Source organism: Tachysurus fulvidraco, chromosome 14 (genome assembly GCF_022655615.1).
Source record: "Tachysurus fulvidraco isolate hzauxx_2018 chromosome 14, HZAU_PFXX_2.0, whole genome shotgun sequence".
NCBI classification, from domain to species: Eukaryota; Metazoa; Chordata; class Actinopteri; order Siluriformes; family Bagridae; genus Tachysurus; species Tachysurus fulvidraco.
The window spans coordinates 9,306,256-9,326,132 of record NC_062531.1 but is presented as its reverse complement, the minus strand read 5'-3'; the positions used below and the strand labels follow the sequence as shown (position 1 = coordinate 9,326,132).

At 37.5% G+C, this 19,877-nt stretch overlaps 1 protein-coding gene across 2 annotated transcripts in view; it reads left to right on the top strand.

The window, feature by feature from the left end:
- The first annotated feature begins 6,743 nt into the window (after positions 1–6,743).
- The window catches only part of rhocb (ras homolog family member Cb), a 30,070-nt gene continuing 16,936 nt past the window's right edge, over positions 6,744–19,877 (top strand). The window contains exons 1-2 of one of the 2 annotated variants that reach the window (XM_027166519.2): positions 6,812–6,897; positions 9,802–9,855. The gene's annotated coding sequence lies outside the window, so the exon portion shown is untranslated. Of the gene's footprint in view, positions 6,898–9,801; positions 9,856–19,877 lie in introns of both variants that reach the window. The other variant, XM_027166518.2, reaches the window with a different exon arrangement.

The window sequence follows — 19,877 nt, the reverse complement described above, 5'->3', positions numbered from 1 at the left end:
TTTTTACACACTTTTACACTACTGTCACTCACGATGCAAAACATCAATACTGTATGTCACAGCCACAGAGCAGACCTACGGGGCAGAAAAGAGAACTGTATCTAATCTGATGTCATTTAGACATTTGAAAACAATTTTTTTAACAGGGGATATTAACAGCTGTGGATTTATTTACAGGTTAAGAAAGTCACATGTAAACTAACCAACATGTTGGAACACCAGTCACAAAACTAATATGAAAAATTCAGTGTATAAGAACTTGTGTTTTTAGATATCTATATATAATACATAATGTTAATGTCTTTTTGATTGCTTTTAGCAGTTAATCCCAAAAATGCTCTAATAATTTATAAAGTTACAACATGATGTTAACAGTTTCTACTATAGTAAGACCAAACCTCTAATAGTGATACAAAGTTCTGGCCTTGTTGTTTCCTTGCCCACCAGATTTCCTCTCATTTTCAATGCATTTAAAATATAGAAAATTGCACAAACTCATTAAACCTGTTTACACAATGGTGTAATTACTCCCTGTAATATTCAGTGCAGCTGAAAACACAAAATATATCTTTGTATCTAGGATATGGTCACGCAGTAGCTTATACCAGCCCTCGTCACTATGGCAACTGCCAAATTTGCTGATAGAAAGAAAGAGTACTGCGTGAATTTAAACATGTTTTCAAGTGGATCCCGCCCACATACAGTACTGTATATATCCACATATCCATTGCTCTTTTACCCAGTGATGGGAGTGTTTTTGGGCCATTGCTACTCGGATGACAAATTCTTACTGGTTTTATAAGAACAAGAGCCCTAAGGCCTGGAATCCAGCTGTAACTCTATACTGTATAAAGCAATCTGTATTTTTTTTAAATGCTTCAGCATAAACACTGACATGATTATTTTATACATGCTTGAGTCTTTTTAGCATATTTTTTATATATTATTTTATGTGGTCTATTGTGTTTATGAAAGGCATGGGGATGGGGATAATGAATTATGAAGGTTTACTTACAACGCATTATGTTCAAGCTCAGGAACATGTTGGATACACCGATAATCTAGGCTAGGGTTAGTACTAACAGAAGATCACTAGTACTCAAGAATGAAGAAGATATTAAGAATTAGCTAAGGCACGGTGAGAAACAGGGTAAGAATACAAGATATGTAGTTTCATGACAAAATAAACAATATGTAAGAGATACCATGGGTGTGGTGTTGTAGAAAAATATTCAACAATGGGGTGATATGAATATGGCCCTAAGCAAAGTGGATGCCAAGACGCATTATTATTCAGCAGCATAAACCTAAGTGTTTTATTCCTCTTATAACATGACAATTTGCCACCATTATAATTTTCATATTAACTAGAGAATGATGTCATTAATTATTTCATTTATAATGTTAAAAAATGTGAAAAAAAAATCGTTTCTGTTATAATTTGTGTCAATGGCTATAATTTATGTTCATTCGCTTACTGGACTCTGGTTCTGCCTTTCTTATGATGTGTAGCTCATTACCAATACTATAACTGCTGAACCCTCAGTATTGAAAACTGCTGTGTCATAAAAGTTTAAGTCAGAGTGGCAACTGTACAAAGTGCTGTATATCCTGTACAAAGTGCTGGCACCGAAGACTCCTTCCAAAAATGGCAATAAATAAATAAATAGATAGATAGATAGATAGATAGATAGATAGATAGATAGATAGATAGATAGATAGATAGATAGATAGATAGATAGATAGATAGATAGATAGATAGATAGATAGATAGATACATAAATAATATCAACAGTTACACATTTTTCATCCATTCATGTGGAGCATCTGTGTGAGTTGTTGCTATAGAAACAGTAACATATCACTCATCTGTGTCAATAGATGACTGCTTAGCTGCTAAATCTGCACTTTTTCTAATTACTTTACCTAAATAACATGAAGAATATAAAAAAGTGCACACCCTGTTAAAATCGCAGTTTTTTCTTTCGTAATAAAGTATATATATATATATATATATATATATATATATATATATATATATATATATATATATATATATATATATATATATATATATAAAGATAAATCATGTAATTACTTTCTTACACCCTGAATCTGAAATAATAGTTACTTGAAATAATGTAATAAATAAAAGATTATAAAATAATATAAAAAAGTAAATGAAACATTTTAGGGGAAAATTTGAAAAAATAAGATTTTATTAAACCTGGTTGCATAAGTGTGCCCATTCTTTTATAATTGGGCTATAATGTGGCTTATCATACAGCTGTCATTAATGAAATTATTCTGATTAAACCCCAAATAAAGATCAGCTGTTTCTGTACGATATTACAGGATCACATCTTCTTGGTTTCGTTGGTCCTCAAAGAGCTTACAAAGCATGCATGGTATCTGAATTGTTGAAAGATATAGATCCAGAGAGGGGTGTAAAAAAATTCTAAAACTCGATAGTATCATGAAACACTGTAAAGGCTATCACTGACAACAGAGAAAATGACGCACCACAGTGACATCAACAAGAACAGGACGTCTCTCCAAAATTAATTAAGGTAATTTGGTACTGAATTTGTTAATTACAAAAACTTAGCAGGAAGGCTGCCAAGTAACATACAGTACAGCGAAATGAAAAGAGCTGCATGAACTTCTGACAAGCACAGTTTACTCTCTGCATGTGACTAAATCCTTAGCTCCGACTTTGTTTTATGTAGCAGGTCCTAGAGAAACTTCTTCTTCCATTTCACTCATTGCAACAGCTATATATGGTTAAAATGACAAAAAAAAAACCTTCTTGACTTGACTTGACAATAATATACATCTAATCACATATAATGTTCTTCTCCTTCCCCCTCATCTTCTTATATATAATTTATTTATTGCATATCTACAGAGTACCTGACTCCTGAGTACCTGATCTACAGAGTACCTGTGCATGCATTTCAATGTACAAATGTCCTTGAAATTGTGTACACATGACAAATAAACCAGAAACATAAATATTAGAAAACGCATCTTAATAAAACGCTTGTTGTAAACTTGGTGGTCCAGTTCAATGAAATGAACCATTCAACAGTGTTGATGTATAAAGCATTTCAAATGTGCATGAGTACTGTTTCTTCCAGAAAGGAACTCACTTGATTCCACAGCCAGCAGAAGTCTCACTACACCATTAAGTGTTAATGCAATAAAGAGTATTGGTGCTTGCCTTTCCTTTAACTTTAAAGGCAGCTGACATCTTGCAGCTTGTTTATGAGCTTTGTGCTCAACGAATGATGCAGGATCTGGCTATCAGTTTTAGGCACAAATTTAGCCTTGCAGGTAAGCATCTGGGTTTTAAATCAAATGCAAGAAGTTAGAGGACACCACTGAAGGAGAACACAACAGTGAGTTGACATGAGTCAATTCAAAAGACTGATCACAAGATGAACAGGGGGTGTTCTGAGACCACCCAGGAGCAAGGAGCAGTTACAAGGTCTTGAGATGATGAGGGACTGAACAAACACTTGTTGAATCATTCAAGCATTCATACATTTTAGGAAGGAGCCTTGAGAGAGAATTTCCAGGAATGTACATAAGTTCAGTACGACTTGGATTGCCATTCAGCCAAGTCAGGCCAAAGCATCTCACCTTATATAACTGTCCCTTCAGATAGGAAGTAAACCACTACTGTGGTGAGCAGGGATTCCAAGGCTGGTAATGATGGATGAGAGAATACTGTATCTAATTGTCTCAGAATCTGCTGAGAGGTCCAGGAGGATCAGGACTGGCAGCATGAATCTCCTCAGTCATTCTACAAATCAGATTTTTATAGAGGCTATCGGTTTGAAGCTAGATTGTTTGAGGATAGTTCTGAGAGAGAAAGTGGAACAACTGAAGAAAAGAGAAATACCAGTCAGTAGTTACTAAAGTCACAGTGGTCTACCATATGTGTCTTCAGAATAAGTCTCGTACTGTACATACAAATTATTTCTGAACCTAAGGAGGCCCTAAGCAACATCCTTTTTGGGACACTTACAGGTACAAAACAACTACAAGCTCATTATCTCTTGTATAAGACAGTAGATACAAGATATTATTACTATAAAAAAATTCAATCCTTTCGGAAAGTACTGGAACCATTGAAAGTTTCAAGCTATTAAAATCCTTCCCAATTCAAGAATCTGTTATTTACATGTAGATTACAGCCAGACAAAAACGACCAACTAATAACATTTTATCAAATTTACTTGACTTGCTTTAAGGTTTTTTTTTTTTGTTTGTTTTTTTTTTGCATTTTTACATTATCAGAATCTACATTAAAGCTGGAATGAGTTTGCTGTGTTTCTGTAAGTCAGTACTTCTGACTTTTAAGCTGCATTTCTTTATAATGGTCATTAGGTTGTCTAAAAATATTTCTGTTAAAAATTCATTATATGATTATTTTAGGAGACCCAGCAGAGAGAAGTTGCCCTGTGCACAGTGTGGCTCAATATATGAAAGCATATTTCTATTGTTTGTACAGTGTTTTTCATGTTATTTTCTAGCTCATAGATGCAATGTTTTGGTTGGGCTCAAACCAAATATCTCCTGTGACTATCAAGATTTTGTTTTCCCTATTATTTATTTATTTTTATTTTAAATGACTGCAAATCAGATATATGCACCAATGTTAACTCATGTATTTAATCTCAAAAAGACATAAAATACATCTCTATTTCTCTATATGAATTAAAATTTAGAGCTAGATTCAAGTCTTCTTGTGCATTTTTTAGATGTATTTGGGGGTAAGAAACTTTCTGAAACCTGGACATCCATCCCCACAAACTTCAGTGAGCCGCTCTTCAAAGTTCCACATGAAAGAAAAAACTCTTACTTGTGTGACTTTTTCAGTTTCATCCTGAGGGATCCCAGTCCCTTAAGCTGGCGAGTAAAAAGTATAACTAAAAAACAAAATAATCCTCCTATTGTTGAGACACACTATTTGTTCAATCCAAAAAAATGTCAAGTCGAGTTTAACCATTTACAGAATTTAATCACGGTACAGTTCACAGTGAGACAAAATAATGTTCCTCAATGACAATGGTGCTACATAAAGACATCACAGCACTATGTGAGACTACACAGAACTAACTAAGACTATATACAGATTAGGGCTGGGCGATTTGGCCTAAAATCAAAATCTCGATTAATTGTGCATTTTAACTCGATTACGATTAATGAACGATTATTTTATTTATTTATTTTTTTGCCCTCATAGTTCACTGGGCATAGTTACCTTTGGGCATCGAAACTGTTTTTCTACAGTGTCTACATCTGACTTAATTTTGTTCAATGTCATCCTTACTGAAGCCAAAATGTGTCCAAACGACGGAGACTGCGTTTTTCTTTGGTACAAGCTGCTCTCATTGCTCAGTTGCCTGAGTGTTTAAGCTCTAAATGCTTGACAGGTCGGCGGAATAACGTAACGTAACGTGGGGTCACGTGACTCCACACGTGGTAGTGTTTTTAATGGGAAGGTAATCGAAATAATCGATCTGGAAAAATTTGATCGATTATAGGTTCAGAATTTCGATTTCGATTACTTTTAGATTAATTGCCCAGCCCTAATACAGATCTACACAGGACTACATATGTGCACCTCTGGAAACAGCCAAGACAAGTGCATATTTATTAATATCTTTATATTTGGTTGTATATCTATAATATATACTGTATGTCCTACATTTTTGTCTCTACATTCTCATGGTGGATAAAGTGACAGCTTTAACTGGTTTTACCTAGAAAATAACTGTCCTGAATATATATCCTTCACATGACACTCACACACACACACACACACACACACACACACACACACACACACACACACACACACACACACACACACACACACACACACACACACCATTCTACTGTATATAGAATAAAATCCTTGAAACTTACGTCTCCCTTGGAACAAAAGCCTGGTTATCAACTTAGTATTTTGGCAATCTTGGTGTCTTTAATTTTGTCATAAGGTTGCAGTTGTACTGTAAACTGGTGTTGATATGTAATAAAATGCTAATAAAATATTTAATATGGAGGGGTTGAGCATTACCACACTTTACCATAGCAACCAGGTTAGGATCATGAGTTTGTCTGTGCCATCACCTGTTTATGTTGTTGCAATTGCCATTACACAGATCAGTGGAATTGTGATTAGGGATGTATTTATTCTATAGTCATTTACTGTAATTAATAAGGGCCCTAGATCTGCACCCATCAGAAGCTTTACTGCAGTTGACACACACATTTGTCTTACAATGAATATGAAGATAATGACATAATTATTAATGCAGTAAATAAGTAGATATACCACATCAGCCCCATGTCCTTCTGTCATGTCTACTTCCACTTTAAACAGTTTAAATGCTGCTATTTACTGATTGCAGTGACTGTAATCAGTGACAGTCACTGTATAAGTTATAGACTTATGTCTATATAAGACCCACAATCTGCTCCAATTAGAGACGTTATCGAATATTAACTATTCACACACACACACACACACACACACACACACACACACACACACACACACACACACACACACACACACACACACACACACACACACCATTCCACGCTCGCTACAATTTCTGTGCCAATGATGTCATTCTGCTCTAACAGTAGAGGGGCGTGTCTCTGAGGGATTCGAAAGAAGGCTCTGCCCTCTCAACCAATAGGAATCTGGAGCGAGCAGCTCGAGGCGTCTCCGCTCGGTATGTGGGCGCGGACAAACCTCAGCCTTCAGCTCCTTAAGCGCAGCGTACACATTTAAACCCACTGCGCCAAAGCTTGCCTGGGCAGAACGGTGGGAAAATTAAGGAACTCCGCTTTAAGAAACGACTTTAGAAAGAGGTAAGACGAATGTGAATGACAATCGTCTTATTTGTTTGCTTGTGGCGTTTACATTTGCGCGTGGCTTTGTGGAGCAGAGCTCACACTTTGCCAAGGGGAAAAGTAGGTGGTGGCTTTTTGCATTCTGCGTCTTGTTTGTACAGCAACTTGACTGTTCCTTTACCGACCTGCGTGCCTCTCACATTAGGTAACACACTGGCTTCATTTATAACGCAGAACTGAAACACAGAGACAGCAGACGCGGAGTTGAGGCGTGTTTGAATAAACCACCTGTTTTCAGTTCATAAGACTCTGGGTTACGCTCGTGCGCGCGCGCGCGCGCCGTTTCCTTTACCGTCTTCAGTGCGACTTGTTGAAAAGAAAAAAGGAAAAACACCACATTGCTTCGAGGACACAATAATTCACTCCATACTCGGATCCCCTAACCTTATAATCGTATGGCAACTCTAGCAGTAATAGTTGTAGCAGGCTACGTTGTGATCTGCCATCCAGAAGTTGCAGTTAAAGTGGTGTAGCTTGACATAAACGTGTTGAACAACTTTAGATTACATGAAGTTTGACGCATGCGCATTAGTGTGTAAATATTAAATAGTTATTACCTGTAGAGCAGGTATCCGGGACACGGGCTACATGTGAACATTTAAAATGCTTCATTTGAGAAGTTGTTCGACTGATCTGAGATGATGTTTGGATGAAGTTTACACTGACCTCTAGAACCGGTTCCTGTGCTGTAGGAATGCAGAAGCTCGGGTTTGTTTAGTTTTCTTCTTCTTGTTTCCCCCCACATCATATCGGTAAGGCAGCGTGGCCTAAATTACTGTCAGAAAAAATCACAGCAGTATCATTGTATACACGCGCGCGCACACACACACACACACACACACACACACACACACACACACACACACACACACACACACACACACACGCATATATACACCCTTGTAAGAACCTTTCTATGACAATTATTAATGTTAGTCTAGGTCCAACCCTGATATTTTAACCTTAGCAACCAAAAGAAAACATTATTTTCTTTTTTTTTTGTATAAAAGATTTTCCTCATGGGAACCAGCCATAAGTCCTTACAAGGTCAAAGCACGAGCTATTTCTTTACCTTGGGTAAAACATATTTGGGTGTAAAACACATCACACACACAGTAGGCAGATTTGGGAAACTGTATATAATTAGCCAAATCATACTCTCTAATATTATTTGCCTTTGTGCCTTATAATATAATAACATAATATAATGTTAATTTGTAAATCCCACAAAGATTGTGTAAAACTGCTCAGGACAGCTTTATTTAGCAGGGAGAAATCTGCAGGGGTAATTTCGCATTAACCAACATAAATGTTAAAACAATGATTTATGATGTAAATATGTCATTTTGTATAATGATGATAATAAAAATAAATAAATGTATTATTTGGTTCTTTTACTTGGTTGGTTATTTATTTATCTATCTATTTATTTAAATAGATAGATAAATAGATAAATAGATAAATAAATAATGTTTGTGATGCTTTAAAAAAGTTTTTCATAAGCTGCCATAAAACAATTAAAAAAAAAAAAAGATTTACAATGGAATGTGGTTAAATAAGATGAGAAATGTCCATTGAACAGGAAATATGTCACGAATCATTTTCCTTATTCCTCATCCAGGTCTAAACTAACAGAAAATGACCTGAATTAAACTACACTTGACTTGTAGCATATCACATGGGGGGAACAAAACCTTTTTTTTTTTTTTAAAGAACTAGTTACATGACCGCTTGAGATGTGGTATAGGTTTACTGGTCCCTGTTTAAAAAGAAAAAAGAAACTTACATTACAGTGTTTGTGCTATAGCTGATATTGTACTAATCAACATGCTTTACAGTATCTGATTTCTTTTTGTGATCTCTGTAATTTTATTGGCCTGCCCACACACTCGTGAAGTAAATCAAATCAAATGCGGATGAAATTTCATCTCTGGCCAGGCAAACAGGCTTGCATCTTTTTTTCGTATTGAACTGCGGAGTTCTGACTCAGCTATATATCCCGTGTTAAGCTCATCAGTATTGGCACTAGTGGAAGTGGAGCTTGCACGTGAGCGACCGAAAGACTATCTACTGACCTAAATGTCCTTCAAAACTTTTTCATCACTTCCAATGAATATAACTTTTCATTTAGCACAGAACACTCACACCGTTGTCAAGAGGTTTTATTCTTCTCTGGTTTCTTCTTGTTTTGTTTTGTTGGTTAAAGGCTAGACAATCGTGTTCCAATCCAAGATTTATTGTTCATGTAGTCGTGTTTTGATAATTGGACGAATTGTATTGTCTTTGTCTCACAGCTCCTAGCTCATAGTTTTCCTCCTAGGAAGTTGCACATAAACGACACCTTGAATCGTAATTATGATCCGGAAACTCCAAGATAATTTTAGAATTCCAGTATCCTCAGCAAGCTTGCTAACTGAGTAGTGTGTTACAGTGTTAAAATAAAAAGAGGAAAGACGCGTATAAATGTACCTGGTGTCATTCACGTTCCGTATGCTTTCCAAAAACAAAGCATGTGAACAGGATAAATATTAATTACCACTTCAGAAGTGGGAAGTAGGATCATTTACATAGCATGTGAATCCTGCCCATTTAGCTGGAATACCGGATGTTAATCAAAGTTCATCTCTTTTGAGGAAATCGCATTGTTTTTATCTCTTTATCTGTCAGTTAATGTCTGTGAAACAGGTCAGTGGGGAAGCACAGCAAGTCATCTCTTGTCCACAGGCTGCGACTGGCTCCACTATCACTTGTTTATAGAGGAATAAATTCTCTGAAAAATAGGGCATTGCAGCACTCAGTGCTACTTTTACTGAAACCTAGTTACAAAGCTCACCCACATGCAGTTTTTTTTTCTCCGTGAAGCTGGCACCAGATGAGGAATTGGAGGAATTGAGCTTGCGTCAGCGCTATAACAAGGTATTTTTATTTTATTATTATTTTTAGTTGGAGTAGTGTTAAATGTAAATATGTGACATGTAAATTAGTACAACGTTAGAATCAGTGATGGGTTTTAAGTTGTAGAGTGGTACAATTATGTGGGAAGTAGAAAACAGGAGTGTAACTTTACCATTTCATTTCTGAAACATTTGATGGACTCACACTGTGGACGAAGCCAACAGCAGCTCAAAGCCTCCCACTCCATGACTCTACTGAGGGCTACTGAGAGATTAGCACCTGATTATCCCCAAGGCTCGCAAAAATCCCTCGACGCCCTCGTGACCCAAACAATCTGTCATAATCACTGTAACTTTTTTGCTAAACTATCTTCAGGACCTTAAGGTAACCTTTTGAAGAAATAGACTCATTCTGAATATATTAATAACTCTCTGGTCTTGCTAGCTGTGCACAGAGGGTAGGGAAAGCCTTCAGGAAATAAAATCAGTGCCAGTTGCTTGCCCTGAGAACTCCTGTTTTGGCCCAATTCCTATTCAGAAAATTGAAAGGCTCCATCAGTTCCCTCAGCTGCTTGCTTTGGGAAAATTAAGCTTGCATGTGTGAGGCATTTGTCACTTCAGAAAGAAATTTTGATCAGGCATGTTGTTTTAGGAAAGAAGTGAAGGACTGAATTATTTGATGTGTCCTATATCAGCATGTCCTGTTGGGTTTTATTTCTCTTTCCACACAATTTGCTATTACATTTTATTAATTAAACTCCAATGTGTACTTTTTATCTGTTTAGAGATTCCTTTAATGTTGTGGAACTTCAATAAATAAACTGTGTTGTAATAATGTCAGTCCTGTTTGTCGATCCATCACAAGCTTTTCTGATCTCTCTCTCTCACTCTCTTAGTTAAAACAATTAACCAACAAGTCTTTTGTCTTAAAGACTTTCCAAAGAAACTTTGCCATAAACTAGAAAGCTTGACCATGTCAGCAATCATCTTTATTTATTAAATTACTGTATGGTTTTTAATCTGTTTACTAGTCATAAATTATGTGTAATTCCATATAATGCATTGAAAGCAACATTGGTACAAAGTGAAAGCTTTAGTACTTTTTAGTGCACCGTGTTTTGACTGGAGAAGATTGGATAGTTATTAGAAACATCTTATTATATATGAATTAGCCTGCATAGTTCTCCTATCAAGTGCCTAAAGTCTTCGGTCCATTACCCCCCTGCTGGCATGTTTATCATGTGGAGGAGGGGAGGAAACAGGCCCTGGGACAAAGTAGGTGGGTAATTGGGTCTCTCTCCTTGTCTTTTGCTTCTCTCTAAGAACCTCGATCTATTCAAGTAGGTCAGATACTGCTTCAGAATTCTTTTAATTTCTTTCGATTTATTTCGGGCGAGGTGGAACTTATGAATTCCGTTGTGTTGCTATGGCATCAGACCGCTCATTGGCCGATCATCCGTATATTTTAGTCTCTGCTAAATCTGGGCAGAGGAGGTGGTGATTTCATTCTCCTTCCCTCACTTTGGCTTGTTAAAGCCTGTGGGAACCGTGGTGAAGAGGCCAGAGCTGAGATTTCAAAATTTCTACTGACCTCGGGGCATCTTCAGACGGCTTAAAAATGGTTTTAATCTAGATGTTGGTTTCAGTGCTTAGACTCTGCAGTGTAGATCTTGGGCTTTATGCAGACGACGACCGGCTGACTGATCTGTGATCGATATGAAGGAGCAAACAGATGTCATGCGTGCGTGTGTACGGTGCATGCTTCATTGCATACCATTTATTTCATGGCTTTGTCTATGTCCTGAATCTTATTTGTAAAAGGAAATGAGAAGGATAGGAATAAACGTCTTTGTTTATGTACTTCCGAGAGCTCCTGTATCACTACGGTTTATGTTCTGTTTGCTGCCACGGGATCCCTTCTTCCTGTATTCATGGAAATTGTCATGAATGTTTAATAGCGCCACCTGTAGTACTGGAGCACTTGTATTAATATACCCCTGCCAGTACAGCACCACAGAACGTACAAAAGCTTATGTTTGCGAGGGTGGTTTCATCCTCGCACAACCCTAAAAGTCGTCATCTCTGGATGAACGCTGGAACTAGGGCAGTCAATCCTATGAGTGTCAAATCAGCATGGTTGCTCTCAGCATGAACCGTAAACAAAATAGCAAATTATTACATTTTTAAATGAGTTTTACTACTGTATCAACAAATAATTACTTCAGTGTAATCAACATAGATCCATTCCACCCATGTACTTTCTGCAGAGCTTATTCTATCCTACATAGGGTTGCGGCGAACCTGAAGTCTATCCCAGTGGACTCTGGGCACAAGGTGGGAAACACTTCAGATGGGGGGGACAAATTATTGCAGGGAACATTCTCACACACGCTCACACCATGGACAGTTTAGAGTATTATTTTTGTTAAGCCAACAAGAGCTGTAAATATAAATCGGTCTTCAGTCAACTGATTCACATTGCTAACCAAAGACAAACATGAAGGTTCCCCTCCCGTCTTTCCAACTTCCAAGGAAAGTCAAATACAGCGTCAGTATGCTGGTGTCAGGAGTGGGGGTGTTGTGTTTACTCCATCTCTTATGGAGACCTATTGGCTTGAGCAGATAACACGAGGACCTTGTTTAGTCACATTAGTGCATGCTTATCTCAAATCCTCTGTATGCAGATGATTAGTAGATTGTGGTGTTTTGGTATTTCAGAATCCCTTCACCGTGAGTTACTATTGTGTTTATTTAGAAGCAAGAAAGAAAACTAGTGCAAAATCTTCAAGTGTGTGGGCATTTTAAGTGCACTGTTCAGTTTTAATGTTATTTATTTATATACAGTGTGTGTGTGTATGTGTAATATATATATATACAGTCATATGCAAAAGTTTAGGAACCCCTGACAATTTCCATGATTTTCATTTATAAATATTTGGGTGTTTTGGATCAGCAATTTCATTTTAATCTATCAAATAACTGAAGGACACAGTAATATTTCAGTGATGTGAAAGAAGCCTTTTCTGCAAACACGCCACAAACGGAGTAGCTTGAGGTACGCAAATGCACATTTGGACAAGCCAGCTTCATTTTGGAATACGGTGCTGTGGAGTGATGAAACAAAGATTGAGTTATTTGGTCATAAGGGGCAAGAAAAACACTTTTTCCAAGAAAAACACTTGCTACGCACAGTAAAATATGGTGGAGGTTTCATCATGCTGTGGGGCTGTGTGGCCAGTGCCGGTACTGGGAATCTGGTTAAAGTTGAGGGTCTCATGGATTCCACTCAATATCAGCAGATTTTTAAGAATAATGTTGAGGAATCAGTCACAAAAGTTGAAGTTACACCGGGGCTATATATTTCAACAAGACAACGACCCAAAACACTGCTCAAAATCTATTTGGGCATTTATGCAAAGGAACAAGTACAATGTCCTGGAATGGCCATCCCGGTCCCCAGACCTGAATATCATTGAACATCTGTGGGGTGATTTGAAGCAGGCTGTCCATGCTCGGCAATCATCAAACCGATGAACTGAACTGGAGATGTTTTGTAAGGAGGAATGGTCCAAAATACATTCATCCAGAATCCAGACACTCTTTACAGGCTATTGGAAGTGTCTAGAGGCTGTAATTTCTGCTAAAGGAGTCTCTACTAAATATTGCTGTGATTTTTCTGTTGGGGTGCTTGAATTTATGCACCTTTCTAATTTCTTTTTGATGCATATTGCACATTTTCTGTTAGTCCAATAAACCTCGTTTCACTAGAGAAATATTACTGTGTCCTTCAGTTATGTGATAGATCAAAAATGAATTTGCCGATCCAAACACCCAAATATTTATAAATGAAAATCATGGAAATTGTCAGGGGTTCCTAAAATTTTGCATACGACTGTATATATATATATATATATATATATATATATATATATATATATATATATATATATATATATATATTTATTGTGTATAAAATGTACTATTCACATGTGGATAGTCACATGACAGCTTTTAACTAAATCTCACTGATATTCTGTCATTTATTTCGTAGAGATTTATACAAAATTGAGCTTTTAGTGAATCACGTACATTTGGCTGTTCTTCCCATTAGAACTAATTAATATGGCCTGAAGTTGTTTACACGCTGTAGATGTATTACAGTAGTTATTGTCACATTTATTTATTGTTTTAATTACTATTTTAATAAGTATTTGCATACATCGTACATACATTATAGACAATATACCATAGAGTTTAAGGCCACAGTGCTGGCGAGAATGAGAAGAATGACAAAGTTCGTCTTAATCGCAAACAAGATGAAGGCTCCCGATCCAAACTGTGTTTTCCTGTAACATACTCATTGATTTGATTTATTTTAAAGCATTAGTATTGGTCCAAAAGCTACTTTGCATTTTTTTTCCTCAGAGAAAATCTCTCTTTATCTATCCATTTCCATGTTTGTGTCTTTTCGAAAGAAACCCTTGGCTGTCTAATTAGAGTATTTCTGGCTTGACTATACAGCGTGGAGAATCTTCACCTAGTTCTGATTTTCTGCTTCCTTACACTCCTGAGATTAAGCATCATGAGGGCTCCCTGTAGATTTGGATTTAGATATCTCCTGCAGTGTGACTTTCTGTAAGCTTTTGGCGAATGGCGGTTGTTTTTCCTCTTCGTTAGAGCTGCAACTATTTTTCATATAAACCACACAGTCATGGTTCGAATAATCACAGATACACCAAGAGCTACACTTAATTGTACTTCTCTGTACACTTCCCTGAATGGGAAAGGACTGAGGCTGTGGAAATGTACTGTTCTTTACTAGTCACACCGTACTCTCGCTTTGCTGCTTTTATTGTTACTTGGCACACAGTTAGCTGGCTATAATTTATCCATTTATTCTCAAAATTCATCCTTGAATCTTAAAGTTTAAGTTAAAGGTTATGTACAAATTTTATCAACTTCAACAAATTGGAGCTCCATTATAAAGATGCAGAGCAATAAATCAGAGACTTAAATGTTAATGTTTAATTTGTGATATGCTAAATGATTGTAATTGAGCTTATATTTGTATTAGAGTACATACAAAAAATAAACAAAGCTATTTTCGCGAGGGCAAGATAGAACATTTTTGGAGGTTAAGGATTTAGCAATTTTGAATTTAGTTATCAAGCAAAAGTTCAGGATTCTTTAGTTTAATCAACATTTGTAACCAAACATTAAAATTGGACTCTGCTTTCTAGAATTTTCCAGCAATATGGTTTCAGATTTTGAGTGAGCTCATTCACACATTTTTGGTTTGTCCGAATTCATCAAGACTGTGTTTTTTTTTTTTCCAGCATTCCTAAGCTCTCGAAGGTTTAAAATGAAACCGTTCCTAATGAGATCTCCATTAGGAACGGTTACATTTTAAACACACAATAGTCACACATAATGTATTGCGATAATCTACATGCATTTACTGCATTGCATTTGAGAATCAGCTGCTCAGGTAGCGTTTGTGGCCCAGATGTAAACGATGTCTGGCTTCGATACCATTCTTTTTGTCCATTTCAAAGTATTTTGATTTTGAACATGTGCGATTAGAAGATGATGAGATGAGAAATTGAGGGATTAAGAGACGTATAGAGACATCGCGGGAGACCAAAACATGCTTGGATATGGAGAGAAACCCGGAGAGAGATACACTGACCTATTGCGGGAGACCAACACCGAGACTTACTGAGAATTTGAAAGACACTTTGGTAAGAGTGGAAACTTTGAATGAGAAAGGAAATCGTGCTTAGATACGGAGTATGACAGAGAGAGTCAGATAGGAAGAGATCTACCGAGGAAGGGAGGGAGGGAACAAATATGCATGCGCGCACACACACACACAGATAGACAGAACTCTCCTTGTACCTCCACAACCTTATGTAATTGTGTGTCTGCTCTGTGTATCTTAATTACTTTACATTCCTCCTGCTCATAATGTTAACCATGTCATAAGGAGATCAAAGTAGAGGGAAATGAGAAGTATGTGTGTATATCTGAGCTGTGTGTGGATTTCCGTGGTGGGTTGTGGTGAGCTGCTGCAGGCAAACATTCCTTTCATCTTACAATTACCTCCCCATCCCCCCGACCACATGACCTCCGTGTAAATGTCACTCTAACCGAACGTTCTTGCAAGTATTTTCTGACGTTGAATTCCATGTCTCTGACATCTTCAAACATACCTAAGCTCCGTGAGAGAACTCAAGTCAAGACTCGCACAAATACAGACACGTTGTGTCTGTGTGTTCAATGGATGTTCTGCAGATCTTCAGCAACATACAGAAACTGGCCACAGTTTCACTTTAACAAATTCTCCATGCTTAACTGAACCACACGACAGGCATGACGCACCCATCCTTACTGCGTGTACAGGAATTACAGCAGGAATAAAGCATTGTGGACTTGCCCAGAATCATGGCGTTCTCACCTATCTTCTCATCAGTAGCCTGAAAACATTCCTCCGCATTCGGTTACGCAAACCACCCCCATCTCATGCAGCTATGGAGGTGTGTGTACTATGATCGCCATCAGCTCTGCAGCACAGATTTATTTGGTGATTAGTGTTGAACCGGGACTGGTGTCCCATCCAGACACAATGACAATCCCAGGATATCAGTGTGTGTACCCACCGTGTGCTCATTGTTCCCAGTAGAGACTCAGGATATAGAAGAGATCCTGACCGGCGTAAGAACTTACTATAGATTAATAAATGTAATTTAGTTTCTTGGTTTATACTCAGTTTTGGTGGATATTTGCCCAAACAGTTAACAGTACAGGACAATGTTTACAGAGAAGCAGAGGTCTTGTGCCATATTTATATAGTTTTAACAAAGAAACCTAATCTTTTCCAGTCTTCAACTGTCCATCTTGTGACCACTGATTCATGTTCTTGGCTTACTCTTGATGTGATCCTCTGCTGTTGTATTCAGTCCCAATCAGGGTTTGACGCGGGACACTTTTCGATCATTATGACATGCTACAGCCTCCTGTTGTCCAGCTTTTCCACTGTGAGTACTGGTAAGTATACAGTGTAAGCATTTTCCATGGGGTTTTTAGACAAGAAACTATTAATGCCTGTTGTAAATGAAATACATTTACACAGATTGTGATCTAATGGCAATGAGTAATAGAGAAAACAGATCAGGTCACAGTTTATGTCTTGTCCCAGGCCCGTGGGATGTGAATAGCCATGGGTAGTTTTTCTCCTCAGAGCACTTGCCCATGTGGACTGTGAAATATTGCCCCTTTTTTCTAAGCTTCAGCGTTTTTCAGGATTGCTTATCAGTTCTACATGCTAATTACTAATGAAATAGCTGAAATCAGCCAGATTCAAATCCGCAGCATCTGTCCAGTAGGTAGTTTATCTATTGAATGGGACCGTGTGAAAGATTATCTTCATGCCAACATGCACAAATAGCAGCCTGCAGACCTGCCCAGCTTTTTTTTATTTACTATAAATCATATTTCCCAACTTTATGGCTATGCTGTAAACAGCACCACTGCAGGGCTGAGATTTGTCACTTAATGATTATGAGCCCGTACCCATGTTCTCGCCATTGGAGTCCATTTATATGCCTGTTATTTACGTTCTTAAGGCAAGATGATCTGTAAACTGGTGTCCTTACACATTTGTTTTTATTTTATTTATTAGAACCTTTTTAAAAATGTAAAATGTAAATAAGTCCTCACTTATTTAAATACGAATACATTTGTATGCTTTATAAAATCTCAAATCTAGACTTTTGATGTTGGAGTAAAAATGTTTCTTTAACTTTTAAAACTCTCTCAAGACGGTTAATAATTAGAGAATAATTTCTGTATTGTTTAATCAAGAAATTACCGCACACTTTTATTTAAATGAATGAATGAATATAGAAGGTAGAAGGACAGAAACTGAATAGAAGATTATGTAAATGAGCCGGAGCAAATAAAAATGTTAAAATGCATTGTGGGTAAAATGCTTTGTTAAAATAGGATTTTAATGTTAATCGTAATATTTGTTAAATACCAAAATATTTGTAGGTAACTTGCTATCAAAACATATGCCTTGCAAATGTAATTTTGCTGTAATATATAAAGAATATATAATGTATATTATTGTTGAGGTGTAGGGGGGCACGGTGGCTTAGTGGTTAGCACATTCGCCTCACACCTCCAGGGTTGGGGGTTCGATTCCCGCCTCCGCCTTGTGTGTGTGGAGTTTGCATGTTCTCCCCGTGCCTCGTGGGTTTCCTCCGGGTACTCCGGTTTCCTCCCCCGGTCCAAAGAAATGCATGGTAGGTTGATTGCCATCTCTAGAAAATTGTCCGTAGTGTGTGATTGCGTGAGTGTATGAGAGTGTGTGTGCCCTGCAGTGGGTTGGCACTCCGTCCAGGGTGTATCCTGCCTTGATGCCCAATGACGCCTGAGCACAGGCTACCTGTGGCCCGAGGTAGCTCGGATAAGCGGTAGAAAATGAATGAATGAATGAAAGTTGAGGGGTGTGTGTGTGTGTGTGTGTGTGTGTGTGTGTGCTCTCTCAGTATTCCTCTATTTGCATGCAAGACATGGTGAATTCTCCGCTCATCACATGCTAAACATAATCAATTCTGTCTTCAGTTAACTGTGATGTGACTGAAATTTAAGTGTAGTGCGGCTGAATTTGGAAGCATGGACTATAGTTACAGCAATGAGATGTCACCACTGTTAAGTGCATCATGTTTCGGTGAAAAACTTTGAGGAAGTCCGTTACGGGTTTTTTTTTCTCTTTTGGAAGTCAAACCAGCTTACATTATGGGGAATCACATAATAAAAAAATTAATAGCCTAAATATGAAAACTGCTTGTCTCTGTTTTATTCTTGGTCTAAACAAATTCATTACGGCTTTGTAAATATAGGAAAATGAATCTAAAAGATTTCTAGAATCCAAGGGTAAAATTTGTAGTCTTTGATCGCTGGTTTGACATGGTCACCGACAGCCGATTCACTATGGTGAGAATATGAGCAGACAGAGGCTGTGTGATGCTCTGAGCAATGTTCTGCTGGGAAAACCTTGGTCTGCAGTAAGGTTTAGCTCGGCCAGGACCCAAGTACACCACTTCATGGCAACCGAATTCTCACCCTGCCGCATTGCACATTGTTCATGAATGGCTTGATTACGCATGTTCAAGAGTTAATGGTGACTTAATAATACTTAACAGCTGTTAAAGGAAGCATGTGTTTAGTTTTTATTCGAGCAAACAGGAAGGGAGTATGTTAACGTTGTCAAGCAGGAATTGTAACACGATAACGTTTTGTGTAGATCGGTTTCCTTTTCGTTGAAGACTGCAGGAGACTGAACAGGGTGTGAAGAACACGTTTTAGCATTGCTTGCGTGATTAGACTACAATTATATAACCTTCCACCTCATTTCATATCAGTTTGTTATTCAGCTTGGGGCAAAGGAGTTCAGTTACCCACAAGCGGATGTCACTGTCCCTTAATGCCTTCTCACCTACTTGAACTTCTTGAACATATTTACTTATTCTCTCCGGATGGATGGTTCTCAAACATTGTGCGGTGAGTTACACCTGGGAAGAAAACGAGTACTCGAAAAAGACACACACTTTTTTTTTTCCTGTCACCATGACAAGCTTTTATTTTTTTTAAGTGAAGCTTGGGTTTTGTCTGGGAATTCAATGTTTTGACTGACATGCCCTCATGTGAAGGAGCTTGCACAGTCACACACACAAACCATTTAAAGAACACAGTAGAGCATACCGGAAAACTTGTTTTACTTGTTTGCCACCCAACAAAGAGACACATCAGTTGACTGAAACTATCTTGCTGTAAACACAAACTATATATATCATGCTCATGTTAGTCCCCTTAATCACAATACAGTCTCAAGTTTTCTCCCTGATGTTTATAGGGAATTTGGGGAACAAATAAAGCTGAATTCAGCTAGCGTTTTTAAAACTTTATCCAGAAATCTAAAGCCAAAAATAATGTACAGACCGTAAATCTGCTGTCCATCGTTAGTTCTTTTCGTCCTAG